The following is an 18,582-nucleotide window of genomic DNA, read 5'->3' on the forward strand; positions in this document are numbered from 1 at the left end:
TGGCTCTTCTCTGCCAGGGTTACGCCGACACCTCCTCTTGCTTTTTGAGCCCCCACCTCCCCAAACCCATGTGTCTAACTGCATGAAGTCCTGACTGCCTCTCCTCTTCCTCGTCTTTCTCCTCAAAACCTCTCCTCTCCTTTTTTTTGCGTTCTCGTTTATCTCGCTGCCTCGGCGTGGCTGATGGATCTCTCATCCATGGAGAACGACTTTGTCTGAGCGAGAGCGCCTGTCTTTTTGGTCTCTCCGTTCTTCGTGCTTATAAGACACCGCTTGGCAGCAGGTTTCTATTGCCCCTATCTCCACTTCCCTTTCGCCTTTCACCTTTACACCTTTTGTCGTTTCACACAAACGACTTAGAAAAACAGCCTAGAGATATATTCTTATGTGTGGAATGACAGTTTTCACAGAAAAGAGAGTCTGTCCTAACGTGGAGTGTATTTCTGAAAGGAAAGGGGGTGTATATTATGGCACAGTTGTTTGCAGGCAGAAAATTTTCTGTTTTTAAAGTAAAAGAACAAAAGAGTCAAAACAGCTCTTTGAGAGTGCACACAGTTTGACATCCTATTTATAAATTATATTTTAAACATACACAGAGCATATAACTAAAGTTGTTTTTGCCCAGTTTTCCTTTAGACATTCTCTCCCCATTGGGAAGTACTCCAAATTTCCATTTAAATAGCCCAACTGCCAGACCGCACAGTAGCAACAGACTAAATGGAGTAATGGAAATTATTTTACATGATTTAAGGTAGCTTCATATAGTCTATTTGATGTATGTATGAATTTATTTATTTGAACAAATTGCATGGGTATTTTTGATCATTCATTAATTTGTTACATAGCTCCAATGCCTTTCAAAATACTGTTTTATGTACTATGTAACAACAATATCTATTCCAAAATTCTGCTATTGGGTTTAGGATCATAATTCCTAATGTGAATTTACTATTCACCATGTCAGTTTTCTGTTGTCAGCCCAACGCTCAGAATAAAAACAGGAATACAGGTATGAGCAAGTGTGAACAAGAGATCATTGGTCTCTGTTTTGCTGTTTTCATGGATGATTGTGCAGCTGCTATGAGAGATCTAGATGAGAGTGAATCTCAAATGGGCATGCAGGCAGTGGTCATTCTGGATCGTTCTATAAATGGCAAAATCTGATTAGGCAATCCATGTCTCCCAAAGTGTCTTACCAACAGTAAATTGGCTTCAGACAAAGAGAACAGAGGCAGACTTCTCTAGAGGAGTGCTCTTAAAATACTTCTAATTTAGGGAAGAAAAGGCCAGCTGGGTTCCTCCTTCCACAAACAAATTTTCTGGAAATTTCCATACACACTTTATAACTTCATGCAACCACTAGGGAAAGCCTATTCTCTCTCTCTCTCTCTCTCTCTCTCTCTCTCTCTCTCTCTCTCTCTCTCTCATGCACACACACACACACACACACACACACACACACACACCTACACAAACAAACACACTCAAGCACATGCACACACTGGCACACAAGTACATACAGTTAAGAGGGTGGAACTAACCTAACCCTGGTATTGGGCAACACTTTGCAAAACTAAAAGTCTCCCCTAGTTTATTCAGCAGCCTTGCATTTCACGTTGCGTTTCAACAAGCGAGAACGACTGTGCAAACACATGCCCTTGGGTTGGTTACTCCATCGTGCGCTCGTTTTCTTCTCCTTCGCACAGAGACCAGTTGGCATACCGGGCCGCTATAGGCTGCGGCTCTGACACGGAAAAGCTGATGCTCGAGTCAGTAAGCAACTCTCCCGGAGCTGTTGAGCTCATCGCGACCTCGCCCACGTGCGCCGCGGCACTCCACAGCGGGAGTCCCGTTGCGTGCCGAGGCGGAGGTAAGCGGAGAGAGTGGGAGAAACGCAAGAGCCAGGTTTAACGGAAGGTCGTCTGGAATTTTCCTAGCGACCAGAGGGGTTGGCTTTCAAGAGTGCGCTACTCGCGCTTCACTCCATCGGACCCTCTCTCGCGCCACAAGGCGGTGTGCTCCTTGCCTGCAGATGTATCCATGCATTTGCAGTATAAACTGATGTTTAAAAATGTAACATGTTCAAGCGAAGTGTAGATTCAGGCAACGTGTGATGTCATGCTTTGCCTGTCATGTAGCTGTGACACGTTGGACTAAGTTCCTTAGTTCCCTCCAGTCTGTTTAGTAAACGATTGCCCATTTACTAGACGCTTGAGATGGAAAACGTGATCGGTAGTTTTCTGTTTCTGTGAAACGTTCGGCCTGTACTGGGTAATATGGCTTGCACATTCTGATATTCAGGCCGGTAGCTCTTTCGCTTTGCTGAACCGCAGTTGATTTGCATTGCAGGAAGTGTCACATCCGCGCACGGGAGTGGGACAGTCCCTGCACATCGTGACCCATCTCGCGCCTGTGCTGCTTGCGATCGAGCAGGACACGTTATCTAACGATCAGCCCCCACGCTCCCTGCATGAGTAGTCGCATGTTGATATGATTGAAAGATTCAGAATACCCTGTGTGTGTGCGCGTGTGTTGAAGTGCCGGTGGTTGATACAAGGCTGAAAAAAGTCGACGCACTGAAACAGAACCTTTGTGTCCACTGACATGTAGCGTAATGTTTCTTATCCTGAGTATGACAGACGTGTTACTGACATCCTTAAAAATCTTGAACTGAATTTACAGAAAGCAGAAGTATGTTTACATAAACAGTCTTTTGTTTATTTAGACTAAATTCACATAAAAAGGAATGAGATTATTTATTTTCGCTACGGTTCAAAGATGAGTACCAAATCCTGAGGCTTAAGTAGTAGATGAAAGATTATGAATGAGTTACTGCATTTAAAAAAGTGACATTTTTCTCAAAGGGAAATAGTTGCACATTTATGAACCTGAAACAATATGATATAAAACATACTTCACTGAGCTATGTGCTGTTATATATTTTTTATTTTCCCATTTTCTTCCTTCCTGAGACGATAGATCTTGGGATGTGTCACGATCAGTCCCTTCCATGTTCCGTGTTTTCGATGTCTTGTGTTTGTTCCGTTCCATAGTTTCGTTTTATCCTCACATTGATTGCGTACACCTGTCCCTCGGTTCTAGTTCATGTATTTAAACCCTGATGTGTGCCTTGGTTGGGGCTGTTCATTGTTTGTTTGGAGGTTTGACTGTTGTTCTAATTTTTGAATTAATGTTTGATGGTTGTTTCTTTGTGCTTTGTGTTGATCTTAGCCGTTGTGTTTCCTAGCCTGCTTCCTTAGTTTGCCTTCACGTGTTTTTGTTTTGTAATGTTTCCTCGTACTCTCCGTGTCGGCTCTGTGACCCTGGACTGCACTAATGACCCTGATTTTGGATTTGCCCCTTTGAAATCTCGCTCCTCTCAGCACATGCGTCCGCCTCCTTATCGCTCAACGTTACAGGATGTAATACGCTTTATTATTTAATTCCTCTATTCCTGTGTATAACACTTTAAGTTGACACTGTGTATGAAAAGCGCTATACAAATAAGTATGCCTTGCCTTAATAAATGTCTTACATAAAAACATTACTAATGCAGTAACAATACTCAGCAAGCTTCAACTTTGATACTGGAATTTTTAATTTTTAATTTTTTTATTTTATTTTTTTTTTTTTTGCCACAGTAAGAAAAAAAAAGTTTAACTCATGCTTTTTGGGAGGAAGGTGGAGGGAATTTAAATATGCTCCATCGAGTCCAACTGTCCCTGTTTTTCATGAGAATGAGTCCTGTAGGCACTGTGTGTGTGTGTGTGTGTGTGTGTGTGAGAGAGAGAGAGAGAGAGAGAACGAGAACATCAAGTGGTTGTCTCATGCAGTTGACGGCGTTAACACACACACACAGTACAGAGTTGTTATTTCAGGCAGGTTGAGAGGCGCAGGTTTGCGTGACCTGACACTGAGCCGAAGGTTTGTTTTGGAGGTACAGAACAGCTCGCTGGCATTACTGTCAGCCAGCTCTTTCCACACTCAGCCTGCTCTCCAAGTGATCTTAAACACAGTGGACTGGAACACTATGCTCACACCTTTGCAGAGTAGGGAGCTCAAATGTGAATTTCCTCATCCTGAGGTGAGGAGCATATCAGGGACAGAAAGGTTCGTCCTCTTTGAAGACTTGTTTTTCACTGGGTGAAAATGCATTCTGACCGAGCTAGCTACTTTCCAGGCACCTTATTTGGCCGCTCCATTTTCCGCCAGCTATTTTTTCCCCTTGTGTTCTCAGAAAAGTTGGGGTTTAAGAAGAAAACCTTTGAAAGCTCACAGCACGTTCAGTAGCCACTGACAGCAATACCGCAATGGCTTTGCGGTTATGTGTTAGCTCCAAGTTTATTTGGCTAGGTTAATATCTACTTGCTTTAGGTACTTACTTTGAGAATTAACATATGACACCTCGTCACCTTCAGCCTTTACTCTGCTCACTTTGCTTCTGTTCTTTTTTCTTAAGGTGTCATTTCCCTGCCTGCCTTTTTAATTGAATTTCACACTGTTCTTAATAAATATCGATTTACGATTTTAAATGCATGCATATCTCAGTACACATAGGTGCTAGCTTTATCGCTGACAGAGGTGGAAGGGTAGATTTCTTCTTAGAAAATATTTCTCTTCCCTCTGATGCAGTGAGCGTCACAGAGCTGAGTTGTAATCATTAACCATGCAGCGTCTGCCTATAATATAAACACAAATGTCAATACACTGTACACACATGACCACAGCATCTAATTAATTGTGGTGTGATTGTGACTTCTTATAGTCCATGTAAATCAAGACTAGAAGAAAACAATATTAAGAATAGCCATTAAGAGAAGTTGCAGATATCTGTTGTTTTGGGGGTTTTCTTACTGGGTGACAGTGATGTATAATGTGAATATCATAAGCAGAAATTACTTATTGATATTCTAAGAGAAGCTGAAGGTATAAGATGTTAAGGATCATGTTTGGAGGGAGTAGAAGACTGCAGATGTTCTGCAGATGTCACCTGCTATACATTTTCTGCATGATCCTTTTTTGTATAATTTAATCTCAGTTGTTTGTGAGATGGGCTTCTTGTGCTTTTTTATTGATAGTGGAATAAAAACGTGTCTTAAGATCTATTAATACTTCTAGTTAAAATTATGGTAAATATGAATGAGTATCTCTTCCTTAATCCTCCCAGCCACACCAAATGTCTTGTACGGTGAGTCCTGGCACATTAGGCTGGTTCTGCTCTGATTAATGGCTCTTTGTGAAGGTCTCTTTCAAGAATTTGATTTCCCTCTCAGACACCAATGCAGGGTCTTAACACGTCAGACGGTGACAGATGCTTTGTTGTTAATGTTGATGTTGTTGTTTCGTCATTTTCTCCCACGTTTGCACGACGATCGATGTTATGCTTGTCCATAACGACATGCCCTTAGCGGGATTACCCAGGAAACGACCTAAATGGACTCGCTCCTCAGCAACGACCTGCAAGACTTCGACCCCCCACCCCCGTCACGGCAGCGGCCTAACATGTTTGCTCTTGCTCAGCTTGCGGAAGGAGCTGGACTGGATAAGAGGGGACAGGGTTTGTGGAGGTGTCAGGCACCACTTTCCTTGCCGACAGATGACCCTGCTAGGACTCCTGTCATCTGATATGCCCAAGTCCTCTGGTGGAGCGTCAGACAAGTGTCCCCTCCGCAAACGACTCGGGCCAGGTGTAACCGTTTCAGCTAATTGCCTCATTAATGATTAAGCACCCCGAGCCTGCTCGAGCACTTCACTTGTGGGGAGCAAATTGTTCTGATTGGTTTGACGCTGTCAATTATTGATGAGACAGCAAGCTCGGATGCTTGCACCTGGGTTGGGAGCTGCCCGGAGAGCCCTCTCACCAGTTACTCTGTCCTCTCCAGCAAAAGTGGCGAAAAACTAAATACACTTGATTGTTATTTTTATATTCTTCTAAGAGCTGACATTGGGAAGCTCAAGTGTGCAGTGCTGAAACCGATGACTGGGGTATTAGCCCCAGTGTTTCATGCATCTAGATATTATTAATTTACAACAGTATCGTTGTTATGGAAGATGGATTGATGGTGGATGGACATTGTTCATTTATACGATAATGTAAAAATTATTGATTTTGATGTTAGGCTAACAACCAGCAAAACCTCCATAAAGACCAAGCTTAAGATGTCACTGGAGCAACAGAGGGCAAGTCACGCGCAAGCCTTGTGCTGGGGATGGTCAGGCGGGGTTCTGCTTTGGGAAGCTGTGCTTTAGATGATCTCCTGCTTGCTCCAAATGTTGCTCTGTGCACTTTGACCACAGCTGCACGTGTGGTAACCCAGGAGAAGGAAACCAGGTGCAGCGTCGGCTGTCTTCTCCACACGTGCATAGCCGCACACACCCACACACAGCCACACGCACCCACACATGCCTCAAACTTGTGCGGAAGGATGACTGGCAAAAGAGCTTCATTTGTAAATGGTCGCTTTTTTCCGAGTACCATAGGAAATGCCAATAGCTATGCCACAGTGTAGTTATATCAGCAATGTTTTTAAAAGTGTTTTTTCTTTGTCTTTTCCACACAATTGAGAATGCACATTGTACTCCGTTTTGTATCGCTGTCCTTCACGCCTTGTGTTTCAGCATGAATTTTTGTTTTTTCAAAACAGAAAATTACATTAAGGGCCTGTTCTTGGTTCTAGAAAAATTGGTCTCTATGGAGACATTCTGAGATGGGCAAAGCTCTAAGAAAACTAGGTGAAAACCATACCTACCGTGTTAACAGACGGAAGTATAGCCTGACAGTAACGCAGTCAAGTCAAGCATTCATTTACTTACAGGACTGGATGTTGTGCATTCACAAAGATTCACTGAGATGCCCTGTAAGTTCATGGGTGCTTGCAAGCCAAACTATGGATGTAACAGGTTGTCATTGATAAGCAACTTTGAGCATACATACACACATGCATGCACAGAAGCATGTGCACGCATGCACGAGCTCATGCACAGACACAGATTATCACGTAGGCAGCCGTAACACAGAGCATCATCAAGGGCAGCTGACATATTAGACACATATTCAGACATGAGACAGGACTTACTTACTAGACATGACTTACTGTACTGTAAGGCTGTTTTAATGAGCAGGACATTAGCAAACCTGTGTGGGTGTGGGTGTGAGTTTGTGTGTGTGTGTGTGTGTGTGTGTGTTTTGATTGATTCAATAGATTTTTAGTTACAAGCTTGTTTGCCTTAAGTGGCAGTAATTGTGTATGCCCGGCAGAAGTAAACCTGTTTGCCTAATGGGCCACCCACGAGGAGGAGGGTTCAGAGGCACATGAATCATGCAGCTGCAGCCGCTCCATTCTACCTGTGAGGTACGGTGATAGAACCAGAGAGAGAACTGTGGATCAGTGGCTCAACAAAGATGTTGACTCTCATGGGTGATTGCATGGACTCATTTCCACTTGTTCACTGTTGAGACAAGAAATTGCGACCTGGAAATGTTTAATCAATATTACAACTGTACCTATAACATGGTGTAGTGTAAAGTGATAAAAATGTGTCCAGTTATCAGTATGGTATTCTGTTTCCTCCAAACCAGTGTATCTCAACATATCCTTGTTGAAATATAGTGGTTTGAAGGAAACAAAATTCCTCAAAATACACACTTCCTTCTACTGTAGCTTCTCCTGTACTTTCCCCCCTTCTACTTTAATTGCATAGCTACATAGTGCATTATAAGTACTATCAAAAGTAAGTGCATGGCATGTGTCATGAGGAGTTGTGAATTAAGAGGCGGTGTGACATTTCTTGGGGGTGTGGCTCAGATACAGCAGATTAATTGCCACTGCTCTCCTAATCTGGATGTGGGCGGGAATCAGAGTACACTCACAGAGTGGTCAGGCTGCCTTTGTTCTCTTCAGGGCTCGGTAAAGTGGGAAACCACCCCCAAGCAGGCTTGAATCACCCCGCATCATCCATAGACCTCTTTAAAGTATGCTGAGAAAGTCCCCCGAGCAAGAACAAGCCACCCACCACAGCCTCATGGACTCTCACAGAGGTCGCGTGCGCAGCCTGTCCTTGGCCATGCCCGTAAATGTGTTCACCTACTATCTCTGACCCCTCTTCTTCCCCTCCCTCTATCCCCCCGACTCTTCCTCTTCTCATAATCCTCCCCCCACCCCTGTGTCTTCCCTGTCTGTGTCCACAGATGTCATGGTGACAGAGCAGTGAGCTGACCCAGGACACGGGGCCTCCCACAAAGCACAACATTTCAATCTTGGCGGGCTGAAGAAGGAGCAGAGGGAGGCGGCACTAGTGCACCCTCCTGCCCTTCGCCAGCGGCTCCACTCCTCAGCGCCCCCTAACCCCCTCCCACACCTTTAACAGACTGACACCTTCTTTTTCTATGAACAACGACATCAAAGGAGGAAAAAAAGACTGCAAACTCAAGAGAGCCGAAATCATCGGAGGGATATTACTGGAAATGATATTTTCTCTTCAGGTGAAAAAAAAACCCCATCGTGTGCATGTTATTGTAATTAGTACATCTAAACACATTGCTCCCTGCCAGGGACGTCTGTAATACATTGACTGTCTTCCACTAGAGGCATTTTCAGCAGTGTACATCTCCTTCCAGTGTATGTTCCCACTGAAGTCAGACCTCATTGTAATTACCACCACCTCCTATGCACATTGTTTTCTAATTGATACAAATTAATGATCAAATGTATGGCCATTTTCGGGTCAGTGATTGGCGTTGAAAAGGAAGTCTTCCCATATATATATATATATATATATATATATATATATATATATATATTCCTATAATAATGTGTTATGTACAACAGCATGGACAGAACCGTAGCTGAGCCTTCCAAGCCCTTTTGGTTAACAGTCTTGTAGATGTCAAGAGTTGATTCTTATATATTTCAACATTTTTTACATTTATTTAGTCAGTACATTTTAACAACTTCTTAATGAGCAGAGATAATACAGCCTCACCTAAAGTTATTTAAATGTGACAAAGTGAATCCAATTCAGGGATTTTATTTATTTATTTGTTTGTTTGTTTATTTAAAGTATACACACAGACCAGACTGAAAACAGAGGCCTTTGGCCAGTAATGTAATAAGTACATCACATACAATAATACTCACATACATTAACAAAAGTTATCACTGCAATAAATTTAAAGTGAAAGGGATCTATAACCTAAACTTGGTCACCTGAAGGAAATGTTTTAAAGACCAGTGCGAGAGAGGGGAGAGGAGTGAAAAACAAGGAGAGGAATTGTTTATTTCATTTTGTTTTCTCAATCACTGATCAACCCACATGTAACACTATCCTTTGTGTATTAAACTTGGTAGATTTATTGAGGACACCCAAGCTAGCTCCTGCTCTAGTCTTTGGTCTCTCCACTCCTCTCTGCCTCTCTCCATCCGCTCTTCATGTGTATCATCGAGCAGCCGCCAACAACCTGTGGCCCTTCATCTCTGGATGGGTGACCCCTTTTCCTGGATTACCAGGATGGGGGGACCCACCCTGGCCAAATCCTGTGAAAGACTCTCGTCTCACTGGCTTCCTGTTTAGTGACTGCTATAAAGCTTCTGAGCTGGAGCAGGTGCGATAGCTCTCTGAAGGGCAGGAGCATCAGTCCCCCTGTCCAGCATGTACAAGAAGTTTGACGGGGAAACGAACATGATGAATACATGACGCAAGACGTTCATAACGGTTGGCCCCTGGAGCTGTGGCTGGCTGTGGGGGCATGAAGTGCTCTGGAAAAGGAAAAAAAAAAAAAGCATGAAGTGCACGCTCACGCATAGACAGCGCTATGGGGAATCCTCATTATCAGCCCCCCGTTCTCTGTCTCCTCGTCCCCGGGACGTCACCCTACCCCACGCTTCAGCGCTGGAGTGCCGGGAGGGACAGGTCTGCTGGACCGGCTGAGACTCACCGGGCATCTCAGCCTACGGAACAGAGAGACAGAGAAATGGACAGAAGAGAGAGTCAGGAATGTGTGGAACAAAGGGCTGATTCAGGGCTTGCTTTTGTAAACAATGTAAATTCAGTATGTATAGAAATCTGCATGCTGCCATGTAGATAAAAGAACACCGAGGTTGTTCAAGTACAGTAAGGGGAACCATGTCACTGGGTTGGTTCAGGGTTAAAAAACGTAGCTACCGCTGGCATTTCAAACCAGCCCCACCCTTACACTTTTCTTTGTGTTTTTCCTTTTCCTCTTAGCATACACTGCATATCTATGATACAACATGCCGAAAAACAAGCACGCCACCATTAATTAGTCTAGGAAAGGTAGACATATGATCAAGCAATTTGGGTTTTGAACAGAGAGTCTGTCCTAACAGTATGAGGGAAAAACGGAAGTAGGGCGGTCCAATTAAGTGGCACCACACAAAGTGGTACAGGGCAGCCTGCCAGGAACTGTCTATTTATCTGGTGTCAGAGGGAATTTACACATCTCTGTGAGTCACTGGCACTGCCTGCCTGTTTCCAAGCTGCTCTGCTCAGTGCAGCCATTCATGGGTCCAACCAAATCCGATAACACCACTTTTTGTACTTATCTAGCTATCTGTTTATCTAGCTATCTTAGTTTTTATCATGTCGTCACTTGGACATTGCTACCTATAAGTATTCTTGATCTCGGTGCTTAAAGTATACCACATAGAGCATGCCCATTCGAGGCGTTTCGTCCATGAAATTTTGCCTACACTCAAAAATGCTTTCCCTCCTTTGTGTGTGAATCATGTTCAGAGTACATCTTCATTCTTGTACCCCAGAAAGAAAATTGGTTGTAAAATGGTAAACACTTTGAAGCCCTTAAATCCTTAAATCTTTTATTACAGCCAAACCTAATGAATATCTTGCAGGACTTCCTCTGAAACAGCTGGTAGATAATGACCTCAGCTAACCACTGCACTGACCCATGTGCCTGTTTTAATGAGACAGGGCCTAATTCAGTCCAGATGTGTGGACTGGTGTTTAGAATCTGCTGCAATTTCAAATGTGTAAACTTCCATTCACCTATTCAACATGTTATTTTGAGCCAGTGATATTGGTAAAGAAGCAGAAATCTGTCTCATACGCCCAATCTTTGCATTCTAACTGGAGAATGTTTATAAAATGCAGTCCACAGTTGTTTCTGGATCGTTTAAAATAAATGAGCAGTAGATGAAAACAAAAGGAAGAATTATGTTAACTACAAATACATGAGAGAGAGAAAATATCAACTTGGAACAGGCACCTGTCTTTTGGCTGCCTTTAAGGAGGGTTTAAATGGAGCGTTTGAAGTGTTAGGTGTGCTTTATTCTCTTTGGTCACCATATCCATAAAAAAAACAAAAAACAACAACATCAAAAGGATATTCCTCTCCCTTGCAGCTCTGGCTGCTCCTGCAGTGATAAGTTAATACAGATTTGAATGCCGACACATTAGGACTCAACCTGCCACTCATAGGTGACTGTTACTGTGTGTTAAAAGACTATCTTGTGTTTAAAGCTTCACGGACCTCTAAGATGAAAGGCTGATTCTTGGAAGGTAATTAAATCTCTTAAATTAATCTGGGTAGAGTACACAAGAGCACAAACAAAAAAGAACAAAAAGAAAAAGTAAACAAGAAAAAAGCACGAAGCATCGTCTTATGTAAAGTGCCCAGCATGTGTTTAGTCCTCTGTAAGAACAATCTAAAACCCTTTAAACAACATGTAAACAGACATACTACATAATGGGATTGTTCAGTGGGCAAACAATAAGCTGTTAGTGTAATCACAGGTCAAAGATATATTACCCATAGGGCTAGGCTAGAGGTGTATTAAAATGATGGATATCCTGTAAGCAGTGACAGAGCACAGGCTGCAGACGTGTTGTCCAGATTCAGATTTACCTCCTCGCGTTTTTCACCGCTCTCTCCATCACTGGCCCCCTGCGCCCCCTCTCCAGGCCATGTACGCCCATACACAAACACACACGGCCCCCTTCCATTTAATCAGTCTTCAGCTCCACTCTTCACTCGCTGCACAGACATTTGCAGGCTGGCGAGGTGGAGCGCCTCATCAATCTGGCCCAGAGACTGAAGGCAGGGGGTGGGCGTGAGTATCGGAGGCTTGGGTTTTGGATTAAGTAGAGAGGGGGTGTGAGGTAAGAAGGGCCAACTCGAGACTTGGCAAGCCATTTGTCCATGAGCTCCGAGTGGGCAAACCAGGGCAGAGAGGTCAAGGGAGACTTTCAGTTTATTAACTGACTATTTATAGTCAATTAATATGTTTATATTTGACTATTTGAATGAAGTGATTGGTCTTTAGCACTAAATAGAAATCCTCTGTAAGTTCAGCCTTGAGTGCCCACAACAGTGTCTGGTTACTGGAAAGTTTTACTTTGGAATTAAATATAGTGGCATCTGGTTGGTTGGTGAGGGCTCCCATCACTGATCTCTCAGCATAAAATCCCAGTTAACCTTTAGGGCCACCCACATAGTCTTGTCCTCAAATAAAGCACTGGTAGCAGGGGGTGTTAGCAAGCTAACAAAGCATTTAGCATTCACAACAACGCAGACATCTAATCAATTTTTCAACAGGACATTAAAGGATGAATTTGAGTTTGTCCTTTAAAAAGTATGTCAGATTCATTCAATTGATTTATATAAAAGATAATAAAAGAGATTCAGTGCTTTTCTTTAAGGTTGCTGATTTCTAAGCAAGGCATACTTGGCACGCTTACCAAACAGTTATGATAGAAGTCTGATCTATCAAACATGGCCCACCGTGTGCTAGTGTTACAGACAACTAGTTGTTGAGTGAGGAGCCATTTAACAAATACACATGAATTTGTGTTTGATTCCCTTGAACCTGGTTATTTCCTTTCTATTGTTTTATGTCAACTTGATGGAGTCTCTTTGTATGCACTTTTATTTATTTTACTATTTTATTTATTTATCTATTTTCAGTGATTTTCACTTGAGACTTATTTTTGTTCATTTATTAAGGCTTTCTGTCTTGTACTTCTTTAATGGAAACAGCAATCATGTTATCTTATTGTTGAACTCTGAACTCCGGAACAGCTGTGAAACAGGGTAATATGTGACTAATGCAGCACAGGTTGGTTGGACTGAGCAAACAGTGTCTCTCAGGACAGAAGTTTTAAGGGATGGCATGTCTTAGGTTATGTAATAACTTCATTCTATGCTTTTGTTCTTTTCTGGCCCCTACAAAGTTTGCACGGTTACCATCCATTTCTGATAGAACATAGGTACAACATTGGTTGAGGTCAGTTGACTGAGTTCAGCAAAAGGTCACCCCCATCCCCAAAATCAAAAAAAGAGAAAAACCCATCACATGAAATTCAGCTACTTTCAGTATGCTTTTTACACTATCTTGCAAGACTTCTTGATTCCACCGAGGTTTTGCAATAGCTAACTGCTCTTCAACCGTATACCGGTTACTCCCATAGTCAATTCACACACCCACCCACACACACACATATGTTTATGCAGGCATTCACGCTTACACATGTTTTACCATTGGCTAAAGTGGCTGAAGGTTTGTGAGGCAGAGTTAGAGTAAAGATTAGCTGGTGCTGGGAAATAGACATGGTTTGGGGATGGAGTTCGGGTAATTACTGCAGCAGACCTTCTCCGGTAATCTCTAGATTACTGCTAACCTTCTCTGGTAATTCTTTGGATTACCGCAGACCTTCTCTGATAATCTCTGGATTACTGCAGACCTCCTTTGGTAATTACAGCCCTCTGATGGCCCCACCTCATTTCAGCCCATGCAGGGGTCAATAGTTTTTCTCTTCTATTTATTTCTCTACTATAATTTGTGTGAAGGCAGGAGTGGGCTGTTTGATTTCTAGAGTCTGGCAATAGCTAATCTGCCACCTGGTTCTGAAAGATTTTAGTATGTTATGTTCATTTTCTTTTCAAGATGGCTTCCAGAAGCACAGCCAAATGTGTACGTTAATCCTGCAGTGAGATTCATAGATCTGAAGAGTGGAGGTACGGGTTCCTGAGCCTACATGGAGCTCATGACTCAGTACCCCATCGTGCCCCCTCTCTCCTATGCAGCTGGAGTGGGGAAGAGGCATGACCTCAGGCCCCTTAATGGGAAACATTGCCTCTTGAAGTGCTTGAACAGTCTATGGAATAATTCACCCATGCCAAATTCAACTAATTCACCCAAGTAAATCAATGGTGTACCTTAGATTTGTTAGGATACACTTTCTGTCTTTCTACATTCCCACAAAAATTGTCCTCTGAAAAAAGTAGTGACAGGAATCAGATCAAATTGGCCAGGTTCATACAAGGGGAGAGAGCTTCTGGAAAACATCAAGATCCAGGTTTCTAGACATAATCTGATGAGAGTAATACACTGCCTGGAGACTGAGAACAGGTGGCTTTTCAGCTTGTGCCATTTAGGCAAGCAGTCTGCCTCTTGACAGTTTGATTTAGGTTTGGTACACTGGTGCCAACTCATTGAGGAAGAAAAGAGTTAGAGAAAACTAATACAATATAAGACGTTTTCTTCCTTGTGTCAATGCAGAGTATGTTAATTGCAGTGCTGCTCACCAAGTTTCTTTACAAATGACTCAGACTAGATCAGTGCATTCAGCTGCACTAAATACATTTGTCCATTTATCTGCTTATTTGGCCCTGAGACTTATACTGGTGTTCACATCCTGATCAGCCAATGGAGATGAATGACTCATGCCAAAAGAAAAGCCATCTGTGACAAGGTCAACCCACTCCAGAATTTCAGAATGGCTGTGTGCTTTGTGGAGTGTGCTGACTCTTAAAATAGATGCGTCAGGGCGAGCTGGAACAATGGAGGCTCAGGTCACGCAGGAGGTCCGGATCAGAGCACGGCAGGCGGCCATCCAGCATGTCCCGCTGGGAGTACGGCCGTAATCACCTCCGCATTAGAGCAGTGAAATGGCACTGTCCGGAAAATCCCCTGCCACCCACTGCAACAAAGACAGCACAGAGCAGGAGCGAGAACAAAACTGGCTTCCTTAGTACGTATCCTGGCAGCATCGCCACTACAACATGACTGAAAGCCTCAGGAGCAAATCCCACCTTCCCTGATACCCACTCATTTAAACAAGCCTTGCTGAGAGGCAGCCAGTAACTTACCCCCCACCGCCCTTTCATCCGCTAGAAGCTTAGAGGCTCCTTTATTTCCAAGACCAAGGCAAGAATTGGGAGTTCAAATAAAAATCGAGGTCAAGCAGTAATTTTCATTTTTAAGAAGCACTGCCACTTGGGCACAATTAAAAAGTATTGCTCCTGTTGTAAAGCTTCCTCCCGAGGGACCCACTCCTTCGGCTGAGGTTAATTAGTGTTTTCCCTTTATTTCAATTTTAGTGTTAAATGTCTGCTTTATGTCACACATGGGTCTGCAGGTTGGCTTTTGATGGGGCTGAGATGGGCTTAAGCCCAAGGAGCATCCTCCGGAGGGATGTAAGCTGGGAAGACAGCCATTGTGTCATATTGCTGTAGAGATTCGCCCCCACCACTTGGCCTGCGTGACCTCAACCACAGAGGAGCTGTATGAGATAACACATTAGCATGCCCTGTGTACACACACACATATCATTTTTGATCAAACACAGAAGGGATGGACAATCTTTGATGCATGCTGGGAAGGAAGGTTCCTAGGACCCTCTGTGAACAGCATCTAATACAGAATTTCATATGTGTGTGTGTGTGTGGGGGGGGGGGTGTTATTTGCATGGTGGTAGCCATCCAATAAGCGCAGTGGTTTTTTTATTTTAATAGCTGCAATAATCACCATTCGTGTGCAACCTTCACCTGGAAGAACAAGGTAGAATTGAATTTTTTTTTTTCTTCTGCTTAGCATGTTCCATTCACACTGACAGTACAGTGGACTTTCTGCGGCTAGCAATGCTATAGTTCCGTCTCTTTTTTGAATATTTCTGAAACAACATGATCCCATAAGTGAAAATTTGTAAACATTTACATGATCCAGCCCATACAAAATGTTTGTAACTGCTTTGTTTGGGACTAGTGTCCTCATGTTTCTCATTCATATCCTTTCTACCAATTTCATTTGTTTGGAATCCGAATGCATCTTTCTCACTCATGCTGATATGTATGATAGTAATTTATTTTGTAAAACAAACTTGTCAACACCTTTGTGTCAGATACTGTAGTGTCATAGTTTCTTCCCTAATGGCACATACCAAGTTCAAGACAGCGATACCTTCTGGTCCAGAGGCTGAGTCATGTCATGTTACCAGCTAAAGGCTGATCACAGGGAAAATACCCTGAGAATATGTCTTCCTTGGTAGATTGTGGAGGTACAGTTATTTTTGCACAGGAAGTGCAGGGTACTGCATACCTAAAGCAAGAGACAGAAAAAGAGAAAGATTGGTAAGAGGGGAAAAAGAGGTCTGTCTCTTTTTCCGTGTTTCATTGAGCCAGTTGTTCTCTTTAATGTGCACGTCCTGTGTGTGCTACAGGCCAGATTAGTCCTTTTCCACCTACAAAGGAAAAAAGAAAGAATAACTTCCTTATGTTGTAGACTGGGACCTGTATATATCATGTAAATATATTGCAGCTATGCATGCTGATACTCTAGCAGTTTGTTCAGGTAATTTTGTAATCAAACATTCTCATATGGCATGTATGGGAATTAAACATCTGAGTAAAAAACAAAAAAAAACAAAAACAAAAAAAACTACCCTAAAAAAATCAAAAAGCAAAAAAGAAGAATGAAAGTACCATGTTCAAATAAGAATTTCCAATTTCAACTTAAGATATTTTTTAGGCACTTATTTGATATTCATCCATCGGCTTGCTACGACCATTTTATGTGGTAATGTTACTGTTTCATTATATGTGTTGAGAGAGTCTGAGGTTGAGGCAAAGCTGAATTCAACTCTGCTTCTAGTAGAGGGGGGCAGGGTTAAAAACCTGATCACGGCTCTGTTGACCTATCCTTTAACTATGACTGTAAGCAGTTCTCTCTATTCTTCTATATAGTTTCAGCAGTATTAGATAAAGGCTTCAGAAAAAAGTTATAGTTAGTCTATTCTTATATGTGATTATGATCAAGATCTGGTACATGCTGATGCTCTTTATCAAAAAGTAACCCCACCAGCTTTAGAAATGTAGAAAGCCTAGGCATGTAAACAAGAGAGCTAGAGTGGAAAGCAGCACTGGTAATGTTCATGAAATGACTGGACCATAACTATTTGTACTGTTTAGTTTCAGTTCAAGTTTTTCAACATTTAAATATGAATTATTCTGAAAGACTACCTGTGCTTATTTTAAACAAGCCCTCATCATTATGCATAGGTTTGTTTGACATACTATATGCATTGCCTCAACCATAAGAGCTCACATTTCTCTAATGATGGGTGTAAAATGGAGACTGGATAACAGACAGGGAAAGCTCTGGGAGAATATTTTGCTTCAAGTTTAATTTTATTTAATTTATGATTTCTATTATTTTCAGAGTCTTTATTTTTAACCATCTAAGAAATGGAGGTTCCCAGTGGTGACCATGACAAAATGGAAATGTGTAATTTTTAAACTGTGCTACAGATAATTTAAATTTAATAAATAATCATTGTAACAAGAAAATGTGTCCCTTTGCATTAGTTGTTCAGGACATACAATGTACTCTGTGTTCTTTTCAAATGTGTCACCATTTACAGTTACTGCCTGCCTGTCCCGCCCCCGCAGAAGCTAAAAGCAAGGCCGCAGGAACCATACATGAGTCAGCACCTGCAGGCCAGCAATAGGCAGTGCCTACGGGCGAGCTCCCATCGTCCAGCGAGCATGCACGCTGTCACTCTGTGAGGTGCTGCAGCTCTCCTTTGGGTCTCAGTTGGATGACTCAGCCTTCACCTGCAGTGGCCTCACTGTCCATCCGTGAGTCATCGACAGCATCCACCCACACACATGTGCACAGGCAAAAATGTAGCACCTCGAGCTCTCAGACCGCTTTACGCAGGTGCTTTCAGGTCACAGACCTTAGCAAGTTAACGGTATCTGGCATGAGGGATCACGTTTCCATTTTCTTCTCTGAACCGCAGCGTGCCTGCTGCCTGTGCTTGCGAGAAAGCTGGGACCTTTAACCCACTTAGCACACTTGACCTTTGAACTCCCCCCCCCCCCATCAGTGGACCAGCTCAGACCCTGCTCATCCGAGTTAGACGAGCTTAACCTCTCAGCCTGGATCCGAAGACAAGGCAAACAGAAGCCGACGCCTCTGCCAAACTCATCCAGTAGGACTCCTGTTGACAAAGGCCAGTGAGGCAGACACAGAGGAGGACCTCTGTAAAAAAGAAGCCCAAAGTGGCACCTGGAGCTCCTCCCTGTGCGCATGCAGTGTTCTGAACTGTGGCTTTGACACTGAGACAGGCACAAACAGGCTGATGAAAAGCACTACCTCACAATATCTCAATACACCCACTTTATATAGACACCAGTCATAACCAATGTGCAAAAAGAGCAAAGAGCATGACTGGTATCGCTTTGAAGCTTAGATTTTAAATGACATTTTGACGATAAAAGGGGCTAAAATGAGATGTGTAATGCGAGTGAAAGTCACTGATGATTGC

The 18,582-nt window shown here is 42.8% G+C and overlaps 1 protein-coding gene across 2 annotated transcripts in view; it reads left to right on the plus strand.

Moving 5' to 3' along the window:
• mafa (MAF bZIP transcription factor a) overlaps nt 1-17,599 on the plus strand; it is an 81,824-nt gene extending 64,225 nt beyond the window's left edge. The window contains exons 3-4 of one of the 2 annotated variants that reach the window (XR_014124041.1): nt 8,189-8,482; nt 9,348-17,599. The gene's annotated coding sequence lies outside the window, so the exon portion shown is untranslated. Of the gene's footprint in view, nt 1-8,188 lie in introns of both variants that reach the window. The other variant, XM_081715410.1, reaches the window with a different exon arrangement.
• The last annotated feature ends 983 nt before the right edge of the window (nt 17,600-18,582 follow it).

Source organism: Electrophorus electricus, chromosome 6 (assembly GCF_041902795.1).
Source record: "Electrophorus electricus isolate QZ-2024a chromosome 6, ASM4190279v1, whole genome shotgun sequence".
Classification (NCBI taxonomy): domain Eukaryota; kingdom Metazoa; phylum Chordata; class Actinopteri; order Gymnotiformes; family Gymnotidae; genus Electrophorus; species Electrophorus electricus.